Raw genomic sequence first — 23,962 nt, forward strand, 5'->3', positions numbered from 1 at the left:
AGTTCGAATCTCCGGTACGGCTGGAAAACATTAGGACGTGTTTCCATCATTATAAAATGGGTACCTGGGTGTTCGCCGACTGGTGTGGGTCGCATCCTGGGACAAAGCTGACTTAATTTTCCCGAAATGCTCTACATAACAAATGGCTTTTTATATAGTAGTATGGCATTGATGTCAGCTACGCCTGTATACCCTGTACATGTACTTGTAGCAAATGAAGGTAATATGTTATATTATTAGTATTATCAACAAGTTATCAGTGCATAAGGCAATTTTTTTACCCTTTTATTTTGCACGAGAGAAAATCTATTTGGGTTATTTTCAATTTTTCTCATAACGTTTTTGCTTTCATTCTCTTTCTCTCTCTCTCTCTCTCTCTCTCTCTCTCTCTCACTCACTCACTCTTCGGTATTATACAAGACTCAATTTCAGTTCAGTTTTCCGTTCCTCTAAGCAGTACTCATAATTTTTCATAATTAAATAAATTGTTACTCTTTATCTCCGCATATAGAGGGAACATCTTTACCTTTCTAGTTAGCATCTTCTTCACTGTGTATGTAGCGAGTCTGGATGATGTTTCTAGTGCCACTTGGCTCGTCCTCTGGAGGCACTGGTTTCCATGCATGGCTCTCGTATGTGAGCATGTAATGATTTACTTCTTGTTGGCTAAGATGTTTGTTAGTGCAATTGAATTTGTTGAGAGCAGTAGCCTGGCCACGATGTGTGATGGGCTACCCTGGTCTTGTGTCTGTGTGGGTCTGAACCTGGATTAGGTTGTGGTCTGAGGTTGATGTACCTGATACCTGCGTCTTCTCTACCAGGTCGTTGTTATTATGTAAGGTCAGGCGTGACGTTCATGTTACTCTTGTGGGAGGCGGCGAGTTTCCGCTGCCCAGTTGCTTGCGGGCGGACAGGCAAGCGGGCGGGCGGGTGTCGGGTAATTATCACTTGGGCGGCGGGCGCGGCGGTGCTGGCGGTGGTGGTGTGGTGGCGCCAGCAGTGCTGGGGTTGGCGGGCGGCCGTGCAGGGGGTGGAGAACCTTGGCCCGCCCACCGCGCCGCCCTCAGGTGCGCCGCCGACTCCCACCCTTCATACTCTTGCTTAGGAAAAAAAAAACTTTTTCCCCTATAACTTTACTGCTTGTCCAGTACAATAATTTGTGACTTACACCCAGCCAGAGCCTGGAGAGGATAGGGAATTCGAGCGGTGCACTTGTGAGGAAGATAATGGAGGATGTGGTGGGTGGTGGGCAGTGCTGGGAGCCGCCGCTAGATGGGGTGTGAGCCAGCTGGAGGTGAGAGAGTGAGGTGGGTGAGAGAGCACCAGTGAGAGGCTGTGATCCACAGTGTCGAGGCGTCACTGCTCACCGCTCCTACCCTCACCTGGCCCCACGCTAAGCGTAAGTACACTCAGTCTGTTTCTCGTCGGGTTGGTGTTGAGGGCAGGTAGGAGCCTCCTGATGGCTGGTACTTGACGCGGGGAAAAGCGTTGTGCTGTGGTGGTTGTGGATGTCTGCGGTGGATGTTGGTGGGGGGTTGGTAGGTTAGTGGAGCGACCAGCCGACGGGGCAGGTAACATGCCTCGCGCCGCGACCCCACTCTATCCTACCTCCTATCCCACGCTATCCTACCTCTTATCCCACGCTATCCTGCCTCCTATCCTGTGTCATGGCCTGCCCACCCCTCTCCACACACATATACACATACACTCGCTAAACTACACTTTGTGTTACATCGACAGTCGGCCAACCTGCAGTAGAATGTTTCCTCGTTAGGAAATCTTAAGTAACCAGGTCTTGTACCGCAGTGCCAGTGTCATAGGAAGTGTTGAGTGCTTGTCCTTATGACACCCTTAGTGCCACCCTTCTTCCCTCCAGTGCCACTCCCCCTTTCTTAGCTCGTCACAACCTCCCACCCTCAACACTAAACCGGTTTGGGTCCTTCCTGAGCAGGTGATTCAACCGCCAAGGCGGACCTCACCGGCGCTGCTCAAAGACCCCCGCCGTCCTGCCTGCCTACGTCACTTTACTAGGCCTACACTGCCTGCCTCCGTCACCTTACTAGGTCTACACTGCCTGCCTCCGTCACCATGCTAGGACTACAGTGCCTGCCTATGCCACTTTGTTAGGGCTACACAGCCTGCCTACGTCACCTCACTAGGCCTACATTGCCTGTCTGCGTCACTATGCTAGACCAGCACTGCCTCTCTACGTCACCCTGCTAGGCTCACACTGCCTACATCACCTTGATAAGCCTGCACTGCCTGTCTACGTCACCCTAGTAGGCCTGCACCCTAGTAGACGCTGCCTACATTACTGCTAGGCCTACACTGTCTACATCACTGCTAGGCCTACATTGCTTGCCTACGCCACCCTTCTAGACCTGCACAGCCTACGTCACTCTGCTAGGCCTACGTCACCTTGCTAGGCCTACTGTGCCTGCGTACGTCACCCTGCTAGGCCTACTCTGCCTGCCTACGTCACCCTTAGGCCTACGCTGCCTGCCTACGTCATCCTGCTAGGCCTACACTACCTACGTCACCCTACTAGGCCTACTCTGCCTGCCTACTTCACCCTGCTAGGCCTACACTACCTACCTGCACTTCACGAAGGTAACTCCACATGGCTGGCTCACAGGTGTTACAGAGACTAGTAAATAAACCATTGTAAACCATTATAAACCAATAGAACCCATTGTAAACCAATAGAAACCATTGTAAACCAATGGAAACCATTGTAAACCAATAGAAACCATTGTAAACCAATTGAAACCATTGTAAACCAATGGAAACCTTTGTAAACCAATGGAAACCATTGTAACCCACTGTAACCCAATGTAAACAATTGTAAACTAACTCTGGCCAGCCTGGCTCTCACATACCCTCCCGATATTTCCCCCTGAAGGGCTCTTGATCCGTGGAATTGGAGCTAGCTGTCTCCCAGTTCGGATCAAACCTGATTACTTCCCACTCCCTAACCCTACGGGTTAGGCGCATCTCTGTGGGTGTAATAATAATAATACTAATACTTTGACACTTACGGGTTTAGTGCATAGTTTTAACAATGATTATAACTGCTGTTATGATGAATGGTTTTATTTGTTATTAATTGAGCTGATTATTACCAGAAGTGATGTTAGTTATTATCAGAAGTGATGTTAGTTATTATCAGAAGTGATAGTTATTACCAGAAGTGATGTTAGTTATTATCAGAAGTGATGTTATTATCAGAGGTGATGTTAGTTATCAGAAGTGACGTTAGTTATTACCAGAAGTGATGTTAGTTATTATCAGAAGTGATGTTAGTTATCAGAAGTTATGTTAGTTATCAGAGGTGATGTTAGTTATCAGAGGTGATGTTAGTTATTATCAGAAGTGATGTTAGTTTTCAGAAGTGATGTTAGTTATCAGAGGTGATGTTATTTATTACCAGAAGTGATGTTAGTTATTATCAGAAGTGATGTTATTATCAGAGGTGATGTTAGTTATCAGAAGTCACGTTAGTTATTACCAGAAGTGATGTTAGTTATTATCAGAAGTGATGTTAGTTATCAGAGGTGATGTTAGTTATCAGAAGTGATGTTAGCTCTCAGAAGTGATGTTAGTTATCAGAGGTGATGTTAGTTATTACCAGAAGTGATGTTAGTTATTATCAGAAGTGATGTTATTATCAGAGGTGATGTTAGTTATCAGAAGTCACGTTAGTTATTACCAGAAGTGATGTTAGTTATTATCAGAAGTGATGTTAGTTATCAGAGGTGATGTTAGTTATCAGAAGTGATGTTAGCTCTCAGAAGTGATGTTAGTTATCAGAGGTGATGTTAGTTATTACCAGAAGTAATGTTAGTTATCAGAAGTGATGTTAGTTATCAGAGGTGATGTTAGTTATCAGAAGTGATGTTAGCTCTCAGAAGTGATGTTAGTTATCAGAGGTGATGTTAGTTATTACCAGAAGTAATGTTAGTTATCAGAAGTGATGTTAGTTATCAGAAGTGATGTTAGTTATTACCAGAAGTGATGTTAGCTATTATCAGAAGTGATGTCAGTTTTCTGAAATGATGTTAGTTATCAGAAATTATATTAGTTATCAGGGGTGATGTTAGTTATCAGAAGTGTTGTTAGTTATCAGAAGTGATGCTAGTTCTTGCCAGAAGTGATGTTAGTTATTATCAGAAGTGATGCTAGTTATCAGAGGTGATGTTAGTTATCAGAAGTGATGTTAGTTATTACCAGAAGTGATGTTAGTTATTATCAGAAGTGATGTTAGCTATCAGAGATGTTGTTAGTTATCAAAGGTGTTGTTAGTTATCAGAGGTGCTGTTAGTTATTATCAGAAGTGATGTTATTATCAGAAGTAATGTTAGTTATTATCAGAAGTGATGTAAGTTAGTATTAGAAGTAATGTTAGTTATTAGAGGTAATGTTAGTTATCAAAAGTAATGTTAGTTATCAGAGGTGTTGTTAGTTAATATTATTAGAAGTGATGTCAATTATCAAAAAAGTGATGTTAGTTATCGGAGGTAATGTAGTTACTATCATAAATTATGTAAGTTATCGGAGGTGGTCTTAGTTATTATCAGACGTGATGTTATCAGAAGTATTACTAGTTATCAAAAGTGAAGTTAGTTATCAGAGGTGTTGTTAATTAAAAAAAGTGTTGTTAGTTATCAGAGGTGTTGTTAGTTATTATCAAAAGTGATGTTAGTTATCAGAAATGTTGTTAGTTATCATAAGAATTCATGTTAGTTATCATCAGAAGTGATGTTAGTTATTTGAAGTGATGTTAGTTATTTGAAGTGATGTTAGTTATCAGAGGTGATGTTAGTTATTATCAGAAGTATTTTTTTATTTATTAACACATCGGTCGTCTACCGCCAAGGCAGGGTGGCCCGAAAAAGAAAAACTTTCACCATCATTCACTCCATCAATGTCTTGCCAGAGGCACGCTTACACTACAGTTATAAAATCGCAACATTAACACGCCTCCTTCAGAGTGCAGACACTGTACTTCCCATCTCCAGGATTCAAGTCCGGCCTGCCGGTTTCCCTGAATCCCTTCATAAATGTTACCTTGCTCACACTCCAACAGCACGTCAAGTCCTAAAAAACTATTTGTCTCCATTCGTTCCTATTTAACATGCTCACGCATGCTTGCTGGAAGTCCAAGCCCCTCGCACACAAAACCTCCTTTACCCCCTCCCTCCAACATTTCCTAGGCCGACCTCTACTCCGCCTTTCCTCCACTATAGATTTATACACTCTCGAAATTATTCTATTTCGTTCCATGCTCTCTACATGTCCGAACCACCTCAACCAACCCCTCCTCAGCCCTCTGGATAATAGTTTTGGCAATCTCGAACCTCCTCCTAATTTCCAAACTACGAATTCTCCGCATCATATTCACACCACACATTGCCCTCAAACACAACATCTCCACTGTCTCCAGCCTTCTCCTTGTTGCGCATTCCCCACCCATGCTTCACACCCATATAAGTGCGTTGGTATAACTATACTCTCATACATCCCACTCTTTACTTCTATGGACAAAGTTCTTTGTTTCCTCAGATTCCTCAGTTCACCACTCACCTTTTTCCTCTCGTCAATTCTATGATTCGTCTCATCTTTCATATACCCATCTGCTGACACGTCCACTCATAAATATCTGAATACATTCACCTCCTCCACACTCTCTCCCTTCAGCCTGATATCCAATCTTTCGTCACCTAATTTTCTTGTTATCCTCATCACCTTACTCTTTCCTGTATTCACTTTCAATTTTCTTCTTATACATACCCTGCCAAATTCATCCACCAACCTCTGCAACTTCTCTTCAGAATCTCCAAAAAGCACAGTGTTATCGGCAAAGAGCAACTGTGACAACTTCCACTTTGTGTTAGATTCTTTATCTTTCAACTCCACGCCTCTTGCCAACACCCAAGCATTCACTTCTCTTACAACTCCATCTATAAATATATTGAACAATGGTGACATCACACATCCCTGTCTAAGTCCTACTTTTACTGGGAAATAATCTCCCTCTCTCCTACATACTCTAACCTGAGCCTCACTATCCTCGTAAAAAATTTTCGCTGCTTTTAATAACCCACCTGCTGTTCTATACATCTGCAATATCTGCTACATTGCCCCCCTATCCACCCTATCATATTCCTTTTCCAAATCCATAATGTAAGTTATTATCATCGTAATACTATTAACATCCTTTGAGCTATCACCAATATCAAGGATCTTGCCCTTAACTGCCACCATTACTACTACTGTTACCAGTACAGCCATCCCTTGACCTGAATAATTTCATAACTACCAACACGCGATCTCAATAACAACCACCACTCATGATCGCACTAACAACAATTACCAGCAGGTTACCGCAGGTTATCCATAACACAGATGTTTCCTTCAAGCTCGTGTTATTAAGAGTCCGGGAGACCCCGCCACCACACCACGTCCAGCAAGTTAGAAATCCAGTTATTTCCTCTTTAAGGATTCTCTCTGTCTCTATTTCTCTCTCTATCTCTATCTCTCTCTCTCATATTTCGTTGTTGTTGGGATGTAGCGTTTTGTATGCATTGGTTTATTGCAGGTGTTGATTTAACGATACTCAATATAAATTAGTGTTTTTTTTTGTGATTATCTCTCTCCTCTCCCTTTCTCTTGGTTATAGGAGATAAAGAGAGAGAGAGAGAGAGAGTCAGAGAGAGTTATACAGCATCCAGCTCCTCTTGCTTGCTAGATCTAGAACAATATTTATTGACCCTCCTCCATGCATAGTCCGTCTCCCTCTCTATGCCGCCGTCTCTTTCTCCCTACCTCACACTCCTACCTCTCACACACTCTCCTACCTCTCTCTCTCACACGCACACTGCTACTGAAGTCTCCCAGCTCAGGCTGACAGACTTCAAGATTTTGCCTGTGACTCATGTTATGTGTTGAAATATGATAGGGTAACATAACTAGGTTTAGTTCCCACTGTGTAAGTATCAATTAGTGTGCTGCTGATATATCCAATTTTGCAAAGAAAAAAATATCTCATCCCTCCTATTAGAGTACCTTGATGGTGTGTGACCACGGGTTTAGCGCTTCTCCGTGAACACGTTAATAGTCTCTTTCTCTCGTCCATTTATTCTGACTTCTCACCATCTCCCTCCCAGCATTCCCATTGGCCATATCCCCATAACACTAGTCTCATTTGCATGAGGAAAACCTGCTTACACTACACAGTATAGAGAGTAATAACCTCTGTTTTAGAGTGAAAGACACAGTGTCGCACTGGCTGCCAGACGCCAAGGTTTTGCTTCTGTGGTTATTGTTAGTGGTTGCTGCAGTAGAGGTGTACTGGCGGTGTTCCCTCTTCTTTTTTATTTTTGTTAGTTACGTCAGCAGAGCTATGCTCATGGTGTTCCTTCTTGAGAGTTTGTAGTTACAGGTGCTAGTGGTGTCCCATTGTCAGTGTTTGTAATTAGAGCAGCAGAGCTGTCTTCATAGTGTTTTGTCTTCAGTATATGTAGATACAGGAGCAGTTATGCTCGTGGTGTTCTGGCTTCAGTATTCTTGACAGACGCCAAGACAATTACAATAAAACTTTATTGTCGATAAATTTTGCGGCGCAGTGGGCTTTATCAAGTCATTAACAGATAAACGTTGAAAGAGAGAACGTGGACAGATGTTTAACAGCTGAGGTGAAGTAGAGAGTAACAAGGGTGCACGTCAAGTCACACTAGTTCTCAAACATTCTAGGAGTTTAGTGGCTCGAGGTCCTACTAAGTTGTAGAAAGTTACTTTCTGGTTAAAGTTGTTAGAAGTGTTGACGAGTGCTGAGTCAAGACGCTTCCTTTCTTGAATGTCACTCTAGTTGGCAATTAATACTGTGTCATTACAATTATCAAGGTGAAGGTCTGTCAAGCCTGCCGAGTATGGAGCCTGAGAACTGTTCCCAGTGAGGGTCGTCCCCGTTATTGTTGCCAGTGACTACACTACACTGGCGGAGCTCACACTTGGCACACACACACACCTTGTCCAGTTTATGAATGTCAGTGAATAAGCAGAAGACTGGGCAGGAAATCGAACCGGTTTGAATCATTATATATATATATATATATATATATATATATATATATATATATATATATATATATATATATATATATATATATATATATATATATTTTTTTTTATTTTTTTTTTTTTTTTTATTATCACACCGGCCGATTCCCACCAAGGCAGGGTGGCCCGAAAAAGAAAAACTTTCACCATCATTCACTCCATCACTGTCTTGCCAGAAGGGTGCTTTACACTACAGTTTTTAAACTGCAACATTAACACCCCTCCTTCAGAGTGCAGGCACTGTACTTCCCATCTCCAGGACTCAAGTCCGGCCTGCCGGTTTCCCTGAATCCCTTCATAAATGTTACTTTGCTCACACTCCAACAGCACGTCAAGTATTAAAAACCATTTGTCTCCATTCACTCCTATCAAACACGCTCAAGCATGCCTGCTGGAAGTCCAAGCCCCTCGCACACAAAACCTCCTTTACCCCCTCCCTCCAACCCTTCCTAGGCCGACCCCTACCCCGCCTTCCTTCCACTACAGACTGATACACTCTTGAAGTCATTCTGTTTCGCTCCATTCTCTCTACATGTCCGAACCACCTCAACAACCCTTCCTCAGCCCTCTGGACAACAGTTTTGGTAATCCCGCACCTCCTCCTAACTTCCAAACTACGAATTCTCTGCATTATATTCACACCACACATTGCCCTCAGACATGACATCTCCACTGCCTCCAGCCTTCTCCTCGCTGCAACATTCATCACCCACGCTTCACACCCATATAAGAGCGTTGGTAAAACTATACTCTCATACATTCCCCTCTTTGCCTCCAAGGACAAAGTTCTTCGTCTCCACAGACTCCTAAGTGCACCACTCACTCTTTTTCCCTCATCAATTCTATGATTCACCTCATCTTTCATAGACCCATCCGCTGACACGTCCACTCCCAAATATCTGAATACGTTCACCTCCTCCATACTCTCTCCCTCCAATCTGATATTCAATCTTTCATCACCTAATCTTTTTGTTATCCTCATAACCTTACTCTTTCCTGTATTCACCTTTAATTTTCTTCTTTTGCACACCCTACCAAATTCATCCACCAATCTCTGCAACTTCTCTTCAGAATCTCCCAAGAGCACAGTGTCATCAGCAAAGAGCAGCTGTGACAACTCCCACTTTGTGTGTGATTCTTTATCTTTTAACTCCACGCCTCTTGCCAAGACCCTCGCATTTACTTCTCTTACAACCCCATCTATAAATATATTAAACAACCACGGTGACATCACACATCCTTGTCTAAGGCCTACTTTTACTGGGAAAAAATTTCCCTCTTTCCTACATACTCTAACTTGAGCCTCACTATCCTCATAAAAACTCTTCACTGCTTTCAGTAACCTACCTCCTACACCATACACTTGCAACATCTGCCACATTGCCCCCCTATCCACCCTGTCATACGCCTTTTCCAAATCCATAAATGCCACAAAGACCTCTTTAGCGTTATCTAAATACTGTTCACTTATATGTTTCACTGTAAACACCTGGTCCACACACCCCCTACCTTTCCTAAAGCCTCCTTGTTCATCTGCTATCCTATTCTCCGTCTTACTCTTAATTCTTTCAATTATAACTCTACCATACACTTTACCAGGTACACTCAACAGACTTATCCCCCTATAATTTTTGCACTCTCTTTTATCCCCTTTGCCTTTATACAAAGGAACTATGCATGCTCTCTGCCAATCCCTAGGTACCTTACCCTCTTCCATACATTTATTAAATAATTGCACCAACCACTCCAAAACTATATCCCCACCTACTTTTAACATTTCTATCTTTATCCCATCAATCCCGGGTGCCTTACCCCCTTTCATTTTACCTACTGCCTCACGAACTTCCCCCACACTCACAACTGGCTCTTCCTCACTCCTACAAGATGTTATTCCTCCTTGCCCTATACACGAAATCACAGCTTCCCTATCTTCATCAACATTTAACAATTCCTCAAAATATTCCTTCCATCTTCCCAATACCTCTAACTCTCCATTTAATAACTCTCCTCTCCTATTTTTAACTGACAAATCCATTTGTTCTCTAGGCTTTCTTAACTTGTTAATCTCACTCCAAAACTTTTTCTTATTTTCAACAAAATTTGTTGATAACATCTCACCCACTCTCTCATATATATATATATAGATATATATATATATATATATATATATATATATATATATATATATATATATATATATATATATATATATATATATATATATATATAAACATCTCTCAATCCACAGTACACAATACGTTATCCACAACCTCAGACTCAAGATCTGATGACGTTGTGGATAAAGTACGGTGTACTCTGATGCCGAGTTTGCAGGTTCGAATCCTGCTGTGGACTGAGAGATAATGTTTGTAAATAATTTCGCCTGTTTGCGAATTGTTAAGCATATACATATATATATATATATATATATATATATATATATATATATATATATATATATATATATATATATATATATATATGCAAAACAACCACGGGGGAGTAGAATGATAGCTCTAGGCCTTTCGTGTTGCAATCAATACATCATCAGAAGCTTGCAAAGCTTACAAAATTGCAATAATTGCATAATTGCCCGTGACTCCTATGCCACAGACAATATTTACATATGTATTTAAAGTTATTGTTGTCATAGCGGAATATGACTGAATTTATTATTACTACGCTAATTTCGTTTAGGTTACAATATCAATGCTTGTGGGATTTTTTTGATGCTATAAACATTCTTCTGGCTGTTGTGTCTGTGGACACTTCCGGTACCTTCTACTGTCTCCCTCTCTCCCTCTCTCCTTCTCTCCTTCTCTCCCTCTCTCCCTCTCTCTCTCCAGTGAACGTGGTCCTCTGGGAACGTATTCGCGTGGGAACACTCCTCTTTTCTGCAATTTTGCAAGCTCCTGATGATGTGGTGATTGCAACACGAAAGGCCTAGAGCTGTCATTCTACTCCCCCGTGGTTGTTTTGCATCCTGCATCGCTTAGTTTGCAATATATATATATATATATATATATATATATATATATATATATATATATATATATATATATATATATATATATATATATATATATATATATATATATATATATATATATATATATATATATATATATATATATATATATATAATTATTTTTCCTTTATCCAAAATAATATAACTTATTATATCGAACTATATAAAAATTAAGATTTCAATACCTATGTAAAAAATAAATAAAAAGAACTGGATAAAGTTTAAAATATCAGACTCATAATATACTTTTTTGAAGAAAATTTTCACCACGAAGAGTCACCGTATAGTCACTAATATAGTCAACAAATAAAACTGTAATAACTTCAGAATCAAAAATATATTTTTTCTAACATTCCTGTAGAAAACAAATTTGTTCCAATAGCTAATTAAATGAAAAATGTATACAAAAGTCGGAAAGTGATAGTAGAGTAGATGACAAAATCGAAATTACTGTACATACGTGGCAAGCATAAGTAAATTCTTGAATATCCACAGTGTTAACTAAAAGCTTGTATTATTATTATTATTATTATTATTATTATTATTATTATTATTATTATTATTATTATTATTATTATTATTATTATTATTATTATTATTATTTTATTTTTACTTTTGTTGTTATTACTGTTATTTTTCGTTTTTATTGTTATTTTTATTTTTCGTTATTATTATTATTATTATTATTATTATTATTATTATTATTATTATTATTATTATTATTATTATTAAGTTTTGGTTTCAAAATATCAACTCAAACACAGTTATTTAATTTACTTTTTCTTAACATAGATGTAACTTATAGGACTTTTCTGACTTAAGTAATAATTTTTCAAGTGTTTATTTAAAAAAAAAAACTGTTTACTGGCACCTTTCAGATATAATATTTGTTATAGAAACGTTTTAGTAACAGTTTATTTTTATAAGTGATAGCAAGTAATTTGCATAGCACTTTCTCGAAAATTGATACATATATGTCGTGCCGAATAGGTAAAATTGGTCAGTTAGCAAGAACTCATTTAGAATTAAGTCCTTTCTAAAATTTTCTCTTATACGTTTAAAGATACACTTCTTTTCATTTATGTTAATGTAAAAATTAATAATTTTGTTCCAAAAGAACCTTAGAAAACTTATCTAACCTTATTATAATCTAATCCAACTAAATATATTTTAGATAAGCTTACAATAATTTAATAATAAACAAACACAATTAAATATATTTTTTTTTCGTTAGGTTCAGAATGATTTTTGTGTGAAATTACTGTATACATAAATTTTCGCTTGCCTTATTCGGCAACAAGTGTGTTTTACCTATATATATATATATATATATATATATATATATATATATATATATATATATATATATATATATATATATATATATATATATATATATATATATGGAATTAGAACAATTTTAGAGGTGGAGAAGCAGTGGTGGAGGTGGAGAAGCAGTGGTGGAGGTGGAACAGTAGTGATGGAGGTGGAGCCAAATAACAGCCCAGTAATGTTGGAACAGTTACAGTCTCCACTTCAGAGAAGATGCAGTACAACAGCGTTGCACATAAGAAATAACTACAGTCTTGTAGGACAAACATCACACCTCATAAAAATGTTGGACAGTCTGTTAAGAAGGCAAATTATCAGTTTTATGGAAAGCCACGACGACATTCCCAACCCAACATGACTTTACAGCAGAGACAATAAAAATAACAAAGGCAAACACTCGAGCGTAAAAAAAGTATGGTTCCTGGGACCTTAATCACTTCTAAAATACAAAGGGTCAAGAAGTAAGTTTACTTAGGTACAGGTCCACATAAGTACAATCATCATGCCTAAAAACATATGTGTAAAATACCAAGGTTAACCCGAAAAACTTATTTCCATTGGGGTCCTGGTATTAAAGGTTCCAACCTCAAAAAAAGCTTTTTCTAATACGTATGTCCTGATGTTTTCTTACGTCTGTTTTTAAACATAAGAACATAAGAAAAAAGGAACACTGCAACAGGCCTACTGACCCATGCGAAGCAGGTCCATGCCACTCCCCGGTCTTGAACGATGACCACCTAGTCAGGTCACTTCCACTTAAGGAAAGAGCACGGCACCAGACCTTGTAACTCAAGCTAGTCAGGCCCAACTCACACCCACCCACACCCACTCATGTATTTATCTAACCTATTTTTAAAACTACACAACGTCTTAGCCTCTATAACTGTACTCGGGAGTTTGTTCCACTCATCCACAACTCTATTACCAAACCAGTGTTTTCCTATATCCTTCCTGAATCTGAATTTTTCCAACTTGAAACCATTGCTGCGAGTCCTGTCTAGGCTAGATATTTTCAGCACGTTATTTACATCCCCTTTATTAATTCCTATTTTCCATTTATACACCTCAATCATACCCCCCCTAATTCTACGCCTTTCTAGAGAGTGCAGATTCAGGGCCCTCAGTCTGTCCTCATAGGGAAGATTTCTGATACATGGGATCAACTTTGTCATCCTCCTCTGTACGTTTTCCAGTGCATTTATATCCATTCTGTAATACGGTGACCAAAACTGTGCAGCATAGTCTAAATGAGGCCTAACCAAAGATATATAGAGTTGAAGAATAACCTGAGGACTTCTATTATTTATACTTCTTGATATAATGCCAAGGATTCTTTTAGCTTTATTGCGAACACTTATGCACTGGTGTCTTGGTTTCAGATTACTGCTAACCATAACTCCTAAATCCTTTTCGCAGTCAGTAATATTAGGATCTACATTATTTAGTTTATATGGGGCATGATTATTTTCCTGTCCAACATTTAGCACTTTGCATTTGTCTATATTAAACTGCATCTGCCACTCCTCCGACCACTGCATCAGTCTATTTAAATCATCCTGGAGTGCACTAATGTCCTCAATAGAATGAATTGGACGGCCTATTTTGGTGTCATCAGCAAATTTGCTTATGTCGCTATTTATTCCCTCACCTATATCGTTTATGTAAATTGTGAACAACAAGGGGCCCAACAGTGACTCCTGTGGAACACCGGGGCTCCACAGGGTTGTCAGTATTCATTACCAAGGTTTGCAACACCAAGGTACAGGGCTTGTCGCATCTATAGTAATAATAACAATAATCTTCATTTGTACAAGTGTATGTACAATGTATACAGGTCTAGCTGACATCAATGACATATTACCATATAAAAAGGCCCTTGTTATGCAGAACGTTTCGGGCAAATTGGGTCAATATTGTCCCCAGGATGCGACCCACACCAGTCGACTGGCCATCCAGTGCAAAATCGCAGAAGAGCTGGAGGAAAAACCTCTCCATCCTCTGCCAAGGAAAACCTCCGATGGAGGTAAAAAAAAAATCATCATTTTCTCTTTGCCTCCCTGTGGGTTCTTTCGTCTCTTTAACAAGTGTTCATGACACGTGTTCTGCAGTGACGCATCGCACCGTGGTCTTCGACGAAACAAAAAATTCCTGTCTTGGCAGAGCAAAAAACTTCGGACCTCAAGGTAAGGCTCTAGTGCCCGCACTGTTTCTCATCCTCACAGCAGAGGCAGACCGAAACACCAACCGCAGCTTAGCACGGCAGCTTGGTACCGCAGCTTGGTACCCCAGCTCGGTATCGCAGCTTGGTATCGCAGCTTGGTACGGCAGCTTGGTATCGTAGCTTGGTGGTATCGCAGCTTGGTATCGCAGCTTGGTACGTCAGCTTGGTATCGCAGCTTGGTACGGCAGCTTGGTATCGTAGCTTGGTGGTATCGCAGCTTGGTATCGCAGCTTGGTACGGCAGCTTGGTATCGCAGCTTGAGGATCCGCTACCAAAATAAGCTTGAAAACTACTTCAGTAAAAGACACGAATGAATCTTCCTGTGAGAAAAGAAAACGAAACATGATTCTTAATTTTGACTTCCCTTAAGTGATGGTCCTTGATGTTAGTGAACCCCTCAAGTGATGGTCCTTGATGTTAGTGAACCCCTCAAGTGATGGTCCTTGATGTTAGTGAACCCCTCAAGTGATGGTCCTTGATGTTAGTGAACCCCTCAAGTGATGGTCCTTGATGTTAGTGAACCCCTCAAGTGATGGTCCTTGATGTTAGTGAACCCCTCAAGTGATGGTCCTTGATGTTAGTGAACCCCTCAAGTGATGGTCCTTGATGTTAGTGAACCCCTCAAGTGATGGTCCTTGATGTTAGTGAACCCCTCAAGTGATGGTCCTTGATGTTAGTGAACCCCTCAAGTGAAAGTCCTTGATGCTAGAGAACCCATCAAGTGAGGGTCCTTGATGCTAGAGAACCCATCAAGTGAGGGTCCTTGATGCTAGTGAATCCCTCAAGTTAGGGTCCTTGATGCTAGTGAATCTCTCAAGTGATGGTCCTTGATGCTAGTGAATTCCTCAAGTGAGGGTCCTTGATGTTAGTGAACCCCTCAAGTGATGGTCATTGATGCTAGTTAATTCCCCAAGTGAGGGTCCTTGATGTTAGTAAACCCCTCAAGTGAGGGTCCTTGATGTTAGCGAACCCCTCAAGTTATGGTCCTTGATGCTAGAGAACCCATCAAGTTAGGGTCCTTGATGCTAGTGAATCCCTCAAGTGAGGGTCTTTGATGTTAGTGAACCCCTCAAGTTATGGTCCTTGATGTTAGAGAATCCATCAAGTGAGGGTCCTTGATGTTAGTAAATCCAGCAAGTTAGGGTCCTTGATGTTAGTGAACCCATCAAGTTATGGTCCTTGATGCTAGAGAACCAATCAAGTGAGGGTCCTTGATGTTATTAAATCCCGAAAGTTAGGGTCCTTGATGTTAGTGAACCCCTCAGGTTATGGTCCGTGATGCTAGAGAACCCATCAAGTGAGGATTCTTGATGCTAGTGAATCCGTCAAGTGAGGGTCCTTGATGTTAGTAAATCCCTCAAGTGAGGGTCATTGATTAGTGAACCCCTCAAGTTATAGTCCGTGATGCTAGAGAACCCATCAAGTGAGGATTCTTGATGCTAATGAATCCGTCAAGTGAGGGTCCTTGATGCCAGTGAGTCCCTCAAGCAAGGGTCCTTGATGCTAGTGAGTCCCCCAAGTGAGGGTCCTTGATAGTGAACCCCTCAAGTGTTGGTCCTTGTTATCGAACCCCTCAAGTGAGGGCCCTTGATGTTAGTAAACCCCTCAAGTGATGATCCTTGATGATAGTGAATCCCTTAAGTGAAGGTCCTTGATGTTAGTGACCCCCTCAAGTGATAGTCCTTGCTGCTAGTGAACCCCTCAAGCGAGGGTCCTTGATGTTAGTGAACCCCTCAAGTGAAGGTCCTTGATGTTAGTGAACCTCTCAAGTGATGGTCCTTGCTGCTAGTGAACCCCTCAAGTGAGGGTCTTTGATGTTAGTGAACCCCTCAAGTGAGGGTCCTTGATGTTAGTGAACCCCTCAAGTGATGGTCCTTGATGCTAGAGAACCCATCAGTGAGGATCCTTGACGCTAGTGAATCCCTTAAGTGAAGGTCTTTGATGTTAGTGAACCCCTCAAGTGAGGGTCCTTGATGTTAGTGAACCCCTCAAGTGAAGGTCCTTGCTGCTAGTGAACCCCTCATTTGAGGGTCCTTGATGCTAGTGAGCCCCTTAAGTGAGTGTCCTTGATGCTAGTGATTCCCTCAAGTGAAGGTCCTTTATGTTAGTGAATCCCTCAAGTGAGGGTCCTTGATGCTAGTGAACCCCTCAAGTGTGGGTCCTTGATGTTAGTGAACCCCTCAAGTGAGGGTCCTTGGTGCTAGTGAACCCCTCAAGTGAGGGTTCTTGATGTTAGTGAACCCCTCAAGTGAGGGTCCTTGCTGCTAGTGAACCCCTCAAGTGAAGGTCCTTGATGTTAGTGAACCCCTCAAGTGAGGGTCCTTGCTGCTAGTGAACCCCTCAAGTGAAGGTCCTTGATGTTAGTGAACCCCTCAAATGAAGGTCCTTGATGTTAGTGAACCCCTCAAATGAGGGTCCTTGATGTTAGTGAACCCCGCAAGTGAGGGTTCTTGATGTTAGTGAATCCCTCAAGTGAGGGTCCTTGATGCTAGTGGACCCCTCATTTAAGGGTCCTTGATGCTGGTGAGAGGGTTCTTGAACTAAGGTATGGCTCCTGTGTATGACCCCTACATGATTATGATAGTAACAGTGGTAACGAGGCTTCGATTTTTTCCTCAGATCAAACCAGATTATTATGATATTTAACGGCGACCGTTTATGTTCCTTTAAACATGGACATGATTATTATTATTATTATTATTATTATTATTATTATTATTATTATTATTCGAAGCTCTCACGGGATACGAAACAGGTGTGGAACCTGGCAGTAAGAATGCTGGAGAACCTGACGTTCAGAGCCGAGGTGTTCATTGTCTGTTCATTATAATCCTTCATCATATGTCTCCGTTATATCTGTTCGTTATATATGTTCATTGTACTTCTTCATTGTGTTCATTAAAGTTCTTCATTATGTACGTTCATTATATATGTTCATTATACTTCATTATATCTCTTCATTATATATGTCCATTATATTTCTTCATTATATCTCTTCGTTGTACTTCTTTATTGTATCTCTTCATTATACTTCATTATATCTCTTCGTTGTACTTCTTTATTGTATCTCTTCGTTATACTTCATTATATCTCTTCATTATACTTCATTATATCTCTTCGTTATACTTCTTCATTATATCTCTTCATTATACTTCATTATATCTCTTCATTATACTTCATTATATCTCTTTATTATTATTCATTATATTTCTTCATTATATCTCTTCGTTATACTTCTTCATTATATTTCTTCATTATACTTCATTATATCTCTTCATTATATTTCATTATATCTCTTGATTATATTTCATTATATCTCTTCATTAAATTTCATTATATCTCTTCGTTATACTTCATTATATTTCTTCATTATACTTCATTATATCTCTTCATTATACTTCATTATATCTCTTCATTATACTTCATTATATCTCTTCGTTATACTTCATTATATTTCTTCATTATACTTCATTATATCTCTTCATTATACTTCATTATATCTCTTCATTATATTTCATTATCTCTTCATTATATTTCAGTATATCTCTTCATTATACTTCATTATACTTCTTCATTATATCTCTTCATTATACTTCATTATATCTCTTCATTATATTTCAGTATATCTCTTCATTATACTTCTTCATTATATCACTTCATTATACTTCTTCATTATATCTCTTCATTATATTTCAGTATATCTCTTCATTATACTTCATTATACTTCTTCATTATATCTCTTCATTATACTTCATTATATCTCTTCATTATATTTCAGTATATCTCTTCATTATACTTCTTCATTATATCTCTTCATTATACTTCATTATATCTCTTCATTATATTTCAGTATATCTCTTCATTATACTTCATTATACTTCTTCATTATATCTCTTCATTATATTTCAGTATATCTCTTCATTATACTTCATTATACTTCATTATATCTCTTCATTATATTTCATTATATCTCTTCATTATATTTCAGTATATCTCTTCATTATACTTCATTATACTTCTTCATTATATCTCTTCATTATATTTCATTATATCTCTTCATTATATTTCAGTATATCTCTTCATTATACTTCATTATACTTCTTCATTATATCTCTTCATTATACTTCAGTATATCTCTTCATTATATTTCAGTATATCTCTTCATTATACTTCATTATACTTCTTCATTATATCTCTTCATTATATTTCAGTATATCTCTTCATTATACTTCATTATATCTCTTCATTATACTTCATTATATCTCTTCATTATACTTCACTATATCTCTTCATTATACTTCATTATATCTCTTCATTATATTTCATTATCTCTTCATTATATTTCAGTATATCTCTTCATTATACTTCATTATATCTCTTCATTATACTTCATTATATCTCTTCATTATATTTCAGTATATCTCTTCATTATACTTCATTATACTTCTTCATTATATCTCTTCATTATACTTCATTATATCTCTTCATTATATTTCAGTATATCTCTTCATTATACTTCATTATACTTCTTCATTATATCTCTTCATTATATTTCAGTATATCTCTTCATTATTCAAACCCTAAAATTAAAGAGAAGAAAAATACGAAGCAAAATAAAAATTAATTTTTGTTTTTCTTCTCACAGATGAAACACAAATTTAGACAGAAAAAATTATAAATAAATGAAATATTATTTTTTATCACCAATTATGATATTCATGGAGCATTTATGTGACTTTTATGTGACATGTAATGGAGCATTTATGTGACTTTTATGTGACATGTAATGGAGCATTTATGTGACTTTTATGTGACATGTAATGGAGCATTTATGTGACTTATGTGACATGTAATGGAGCATTTATGTGACTTTTATGTGACATGTAATGGAGCATTTATGTGACTTATGTGACATGTAATGGAGCATTTATGTGACTTTTATGTGACATGTAATGGAGCATTTATGTGACTTATGTGACATGTAATGGAGCATTTATGTGACTTATGTGACATGTAATGGAGCATTTATGTGACTTTTATGTGACATGTAATGGAGCATTTAAGTGACTATATGACATGTAATGGAGCATTTAAGTGACTTTTATGGGATATGTGATGGAGCATTTATGTGACTATGTGACATGTAATGGAGCATTTAAGTGACTTTTATGGGATATGTGAGGGAGCATTTATGTGACTATGTGACATGTAATGGAGCATTTAAGTGACTTTTATGGGATATGTAATGGAGCATTTATGTGACTATGTGACATGTAATGGAGCATTTAAGTGACTTTTATGGGATATGTAATGGAGCATTTATGTGACTATGTGACATGTAATGGAGCATTTAAGTGACTTTTATGGGATATGTAATGGAGCATTTATGTGACATGTGATGGAGTATTTATGTGACATGTGATATTAATGGGACATTTTTGTGACTTTTATGTGACATGTGATATTCATGCAGCATTTATATGTCCCATTTATGTGATATTCATGTAACATTTATGTGACATGTGTTATGTAGCATTTATGTAGCAATGGTCATTTTTTCAATATTTTATACTTTTCTGTACTTGTGTGTGGTTAAAAACTCCTGTGTAACTACAGTGTTAAGTGGTGATTACTGTTGCTACAGTGACAGGTGGTACAGTCACTTCCAGTTAGTACTACAGTGACATGTACTGCAGTCACCTCCAGTTAGTGCTACAGTGACAGGTAGTACAGTCACTTCCAGTTAATACTACAGTGACGTGTACTACAGTCACTTCCAGTTAGTACTACAGTGACGTGTACTACAGTCACTTCCAGTTAGTACTACAGTGACGTGTACTACAGTCACTTCCAGTTAGTACTACAGTGACAGGTAGTACAGTCACTTCCAGTTAGTACTACAGTGACGTGTACTGCAGTCACCTCCAGTTAGTACTACAGTGACGTGTACTACAGTCACTTCCAGTTAGTACTACAGTGACGTGTACTACAGTCACTTCCAGTTAGTACTACAGTGACAGGTAGTACAGTCACTTCCAGTTAGTACTACAGTGACGTGTACTGCAGTCACCTCCAGTTAGTACTACAGTGACGTGTACTACAGTCACTTCCAGTTAGTACTACAGTGACGTGTACTACAGTCACCTCCAGTTAGTACTACAGTGACATGTACTACAGTCACCTCCAGTTAGTGCTACAGTGACGTGTACTACAGTCACTTCCAGTTAGTACTACAGTGACAGGTAGTACAGTCACTTCCAGTTAGTACTACAGTGACGTGTACTGCAGTCACCTCCAGTTAGTACTACAGTGACGTGTACTACAGTCACTTCCAGTTAGTACTACAGTGACGTGTACTACAGTCACCTCCAGTTAGTACTACAGTGACATGTACTACAGTCACCTCCAGTTAGTGCTACAGTGACGTGTACTACAGTCACTTCCAGTTAGTACTACAGTGACGGGTAGTACAGTCACCTCCAGTTAGTACTACAGTGGCGTGTACTACAGTAACCTCCAGTTAGTACTACAGTGACGTGTACTACAGTAACCTCCAGTTAGTACTACAGTGACGTGTACTACAGTAACCTCCAGTTAGTACTACAATGACGTGTAATACAGTCACTTCCAGTTAGTACTACAGTGACGGGTAGTACAGTCACCTTCAGTTAGAGACGTGCAGTACAGTCACCTTCAGTTAGAGACATGCAGTACAGTCACCTTCAGTTAGAGACGTGCAGTACTGTCACCTTCAGTTAGAGATGTGCAGTACTGTCATCTTCAGTTAGAGACGTACAGTACTGTCACCTCCAGTTAGAGACGTGCAGTACTGTCATCTTCAGTTAGAGACGTGCAGTACAGTCACCTCCACTTAGAGACGTGCAGTACTGTCACCTTCAGTTAGAGACGTGCAGTACAGTCACCTCCACTTAGAGACGTGCAGTACTGTCACCTTCAGTTAGAGACGTGCAGTACTGTCACCTTCAGTTAGAGACGTGCAGTACTGTCACCTTCAGTTAGAGACGTGCAGTACTGTCACCTTCAGTTAGAGACGTGCAGTACTGTCACCTTCAGTTAGAGACGTGCAGTACTGTCACCTTCAGTTAGAGACGTGCAGTACAGTCACCTTCAGTTAGAGACGTGCAGTACTGTCACCTTCAGTTAGAGACGTGCAGTACTGTCACCTTCAGTTAGAGATGTGCAGTACTGTCATCTTCAGTTAGAGACGTACAGTACTGTCACCTCCAGTTAGAGACGTGCAGTACTGTCACCTTCAGTTAGAGACGTGCAGTACTGTCACCTCCAGTTAGAGACGTGCAGTACTGTCACCTTCAGTTAGAGACGTGCAGTACTGTCACCTCCAGTTAGAGACGTGCAGTACAGTCACCTTCAGTTAGAGACGTGCAGTACTGTCACCTTCAGTTAGAGACGTGCAGTTCTGTCACCTCCAGTTAGAGACGTGCAGTACAGTCACCTCCACTTAGAGACGTGCAGTACAGTCACCTTCAGTGAGAGACGTGCAGTACTGTCACCTTCAGTTAGAGACGTGCAGTACTGTCACCTCCAGTTAGAGGCGTGCAGTACTGTCACCTTCAGTTAGAGACGTGCAGTACTGTCACCTTCAATTAGAGACGTGCAGTACTGTCACCTCCAGTTAGAGACGTGCAGTACTGTCACCTCCAGTTAGAGACGTGCAGTACTGTCACCTTCAGTTAGAGACGTGCAGTACTGTCACCTTCAGTTAGAGACGTGCAGTACAGTCACCTCCAGTTAGAGACGTGCAGTACTGTCACCTTCAGTTAGAGACGTGCAGTACAGTCACCTTCAGTTAGAGACGTACAGTACTGTCACCTTCAGTTAGAGACGTGCAGTACTGTCACCTTCAGTTAGAGACGTGCAGTACTGTCACCTTCAGTTAGAGACGTGCAGTACAGTCACCTCCAGTTAGGGACGTGCAGTACTGTCACCTTCAATTAGAGATGTGTAGTACTGTCGCCTCCAGTTAGAGACGTGCAGTACAGTCACTTCCAGTTAGAGCCGTGCAGTACAGTCACCTCCAGTTAGAGATGTGCGGTACAATCACCTCCAGTTAGAAACGTGCAATACTGTCACCTCCAGTTAGAGACGTGCAGTAGTCACCTCCAGTTAGAAACGTGCAGTGCAGTTACCTGCAGTTAGAGCCACAGAGACATGTAGTACAGTCACCTCCAGTTAGCGCCACAGAGTGACTGGTTTAAAAAATCTACTGATGGAAAATACGTCGAGCATGTAGTGAGAAGTAACTGTCACATGACCTGTCTGCCGCCCACTCAGAGGCATCATGAGACGCATGACCTGTCTGCCGCCCACTCAGAGCCATCATGAGACGCATGACCTGTCTGCCGCCCACTCAGAGCCATCATGAGACGCATGACCTGTCTGCCGCCCACTCAGAGGCATCATGAGACGCATGACCTGTCTGCCGCCCACTCAGAGCCATCATGAGACGCATGACCTGCCTGCCGCCCACTCAGAGGCATCATGAGACGCATGACCTGTCTGCCGCCCACTCAGAGGCATCATGAGACGCATGACCTGTCTGCCGCCCACTCAGAGCCATCATGAGACGCATGACCTGTCTGCCGCCCACTCAGAGGCATCATGAGACGCATGACCTGTCTGTCGCCCACTCAGAGCCATCATGAGACGCATGACCTGTCTGCCGCCCACTCAGAGGCATCATGAGACGCATGACCTGTCTGCCGCCCACTCAGAGGCATCATGAGACGCATGACCTGTCTGCCGCCCACTCAGAGGCATCATGAGACGCATGACCTGTCTGCCGCCCACTCAGAGGCATCATGAGACGCATGACCTGTCTGCCGCCCACTCAGAGGCATCATGAGACGCATGACCTGTCTGCCGCCCACTCAGAGGCATCATGAGACTCATGACCTGTCTGCCGCCCACTCAGAGGCATCATGAGACGCATGACCTGTCTGCCGCCCACTCAGAGGCATCATGAGACGCTTTTGAAAAAAATAATGCAGTTAAGGCCAGGAAAAAACAAGTACGAGTAGGAGAATTTGTGTTCACAATATTCTTCACATTCAACAAGGAGGAGAAGTAGGAAGAGGAGGAGGAGGAGGACAAGAAAAAGCATTTTTAAAGCAGGATGGATGTTCCATGGTGCTAGTGAAGTGTTCTTTGTCCAGGGAATTAAATAGCTTTCTCCTTAGACTTTCACTTGCTTGAAATAAATGAAATCACTGCTTCCTTCAAGG

The 23,962-nt window shown here is 40.2% G+C and overlaps 1 protein-coding gene across 2 annotated transcripts in view; it reads left to right on the plus strand.

Annotated features, from left to right (window-relative positions):
* The first annotated feature begins 1,297 nt into the window (after positions 1-1,297).
* The window catches only part of LOC138853050 (uncharacterized), a 303,768-nt gene continuing 281,103 nt past the window's right edge, over positions 1,298-23,962 (plus strand). For both annotated transcript variants that reach the window (XM_070087431.1, XM_070087432.1), the window contains exon 1: positions 1,298-1,399. The gene's annotated coding sequence lies outside the window, so the exon portion shown is untranslated. The remainder of the gene's footprint in view (positions 1,400-23,962) is intronic.

Source organism: Cherax quadricarinatus, chromosome 21, assembly GCF_038502225.1.
Source record: "Cherax quadricarinatus isolate ZL_2023a chromosome 21, ASM3850222v1, whole genome shotgun sequence".
Classification (NCBI taxonomy): domain Eukaryota; kingdom Metazoa; phylum Arthropoda; class Malacostraca; order Decapoda; family Parastacidae; genus Cherax; species Cherax quadricarinatus.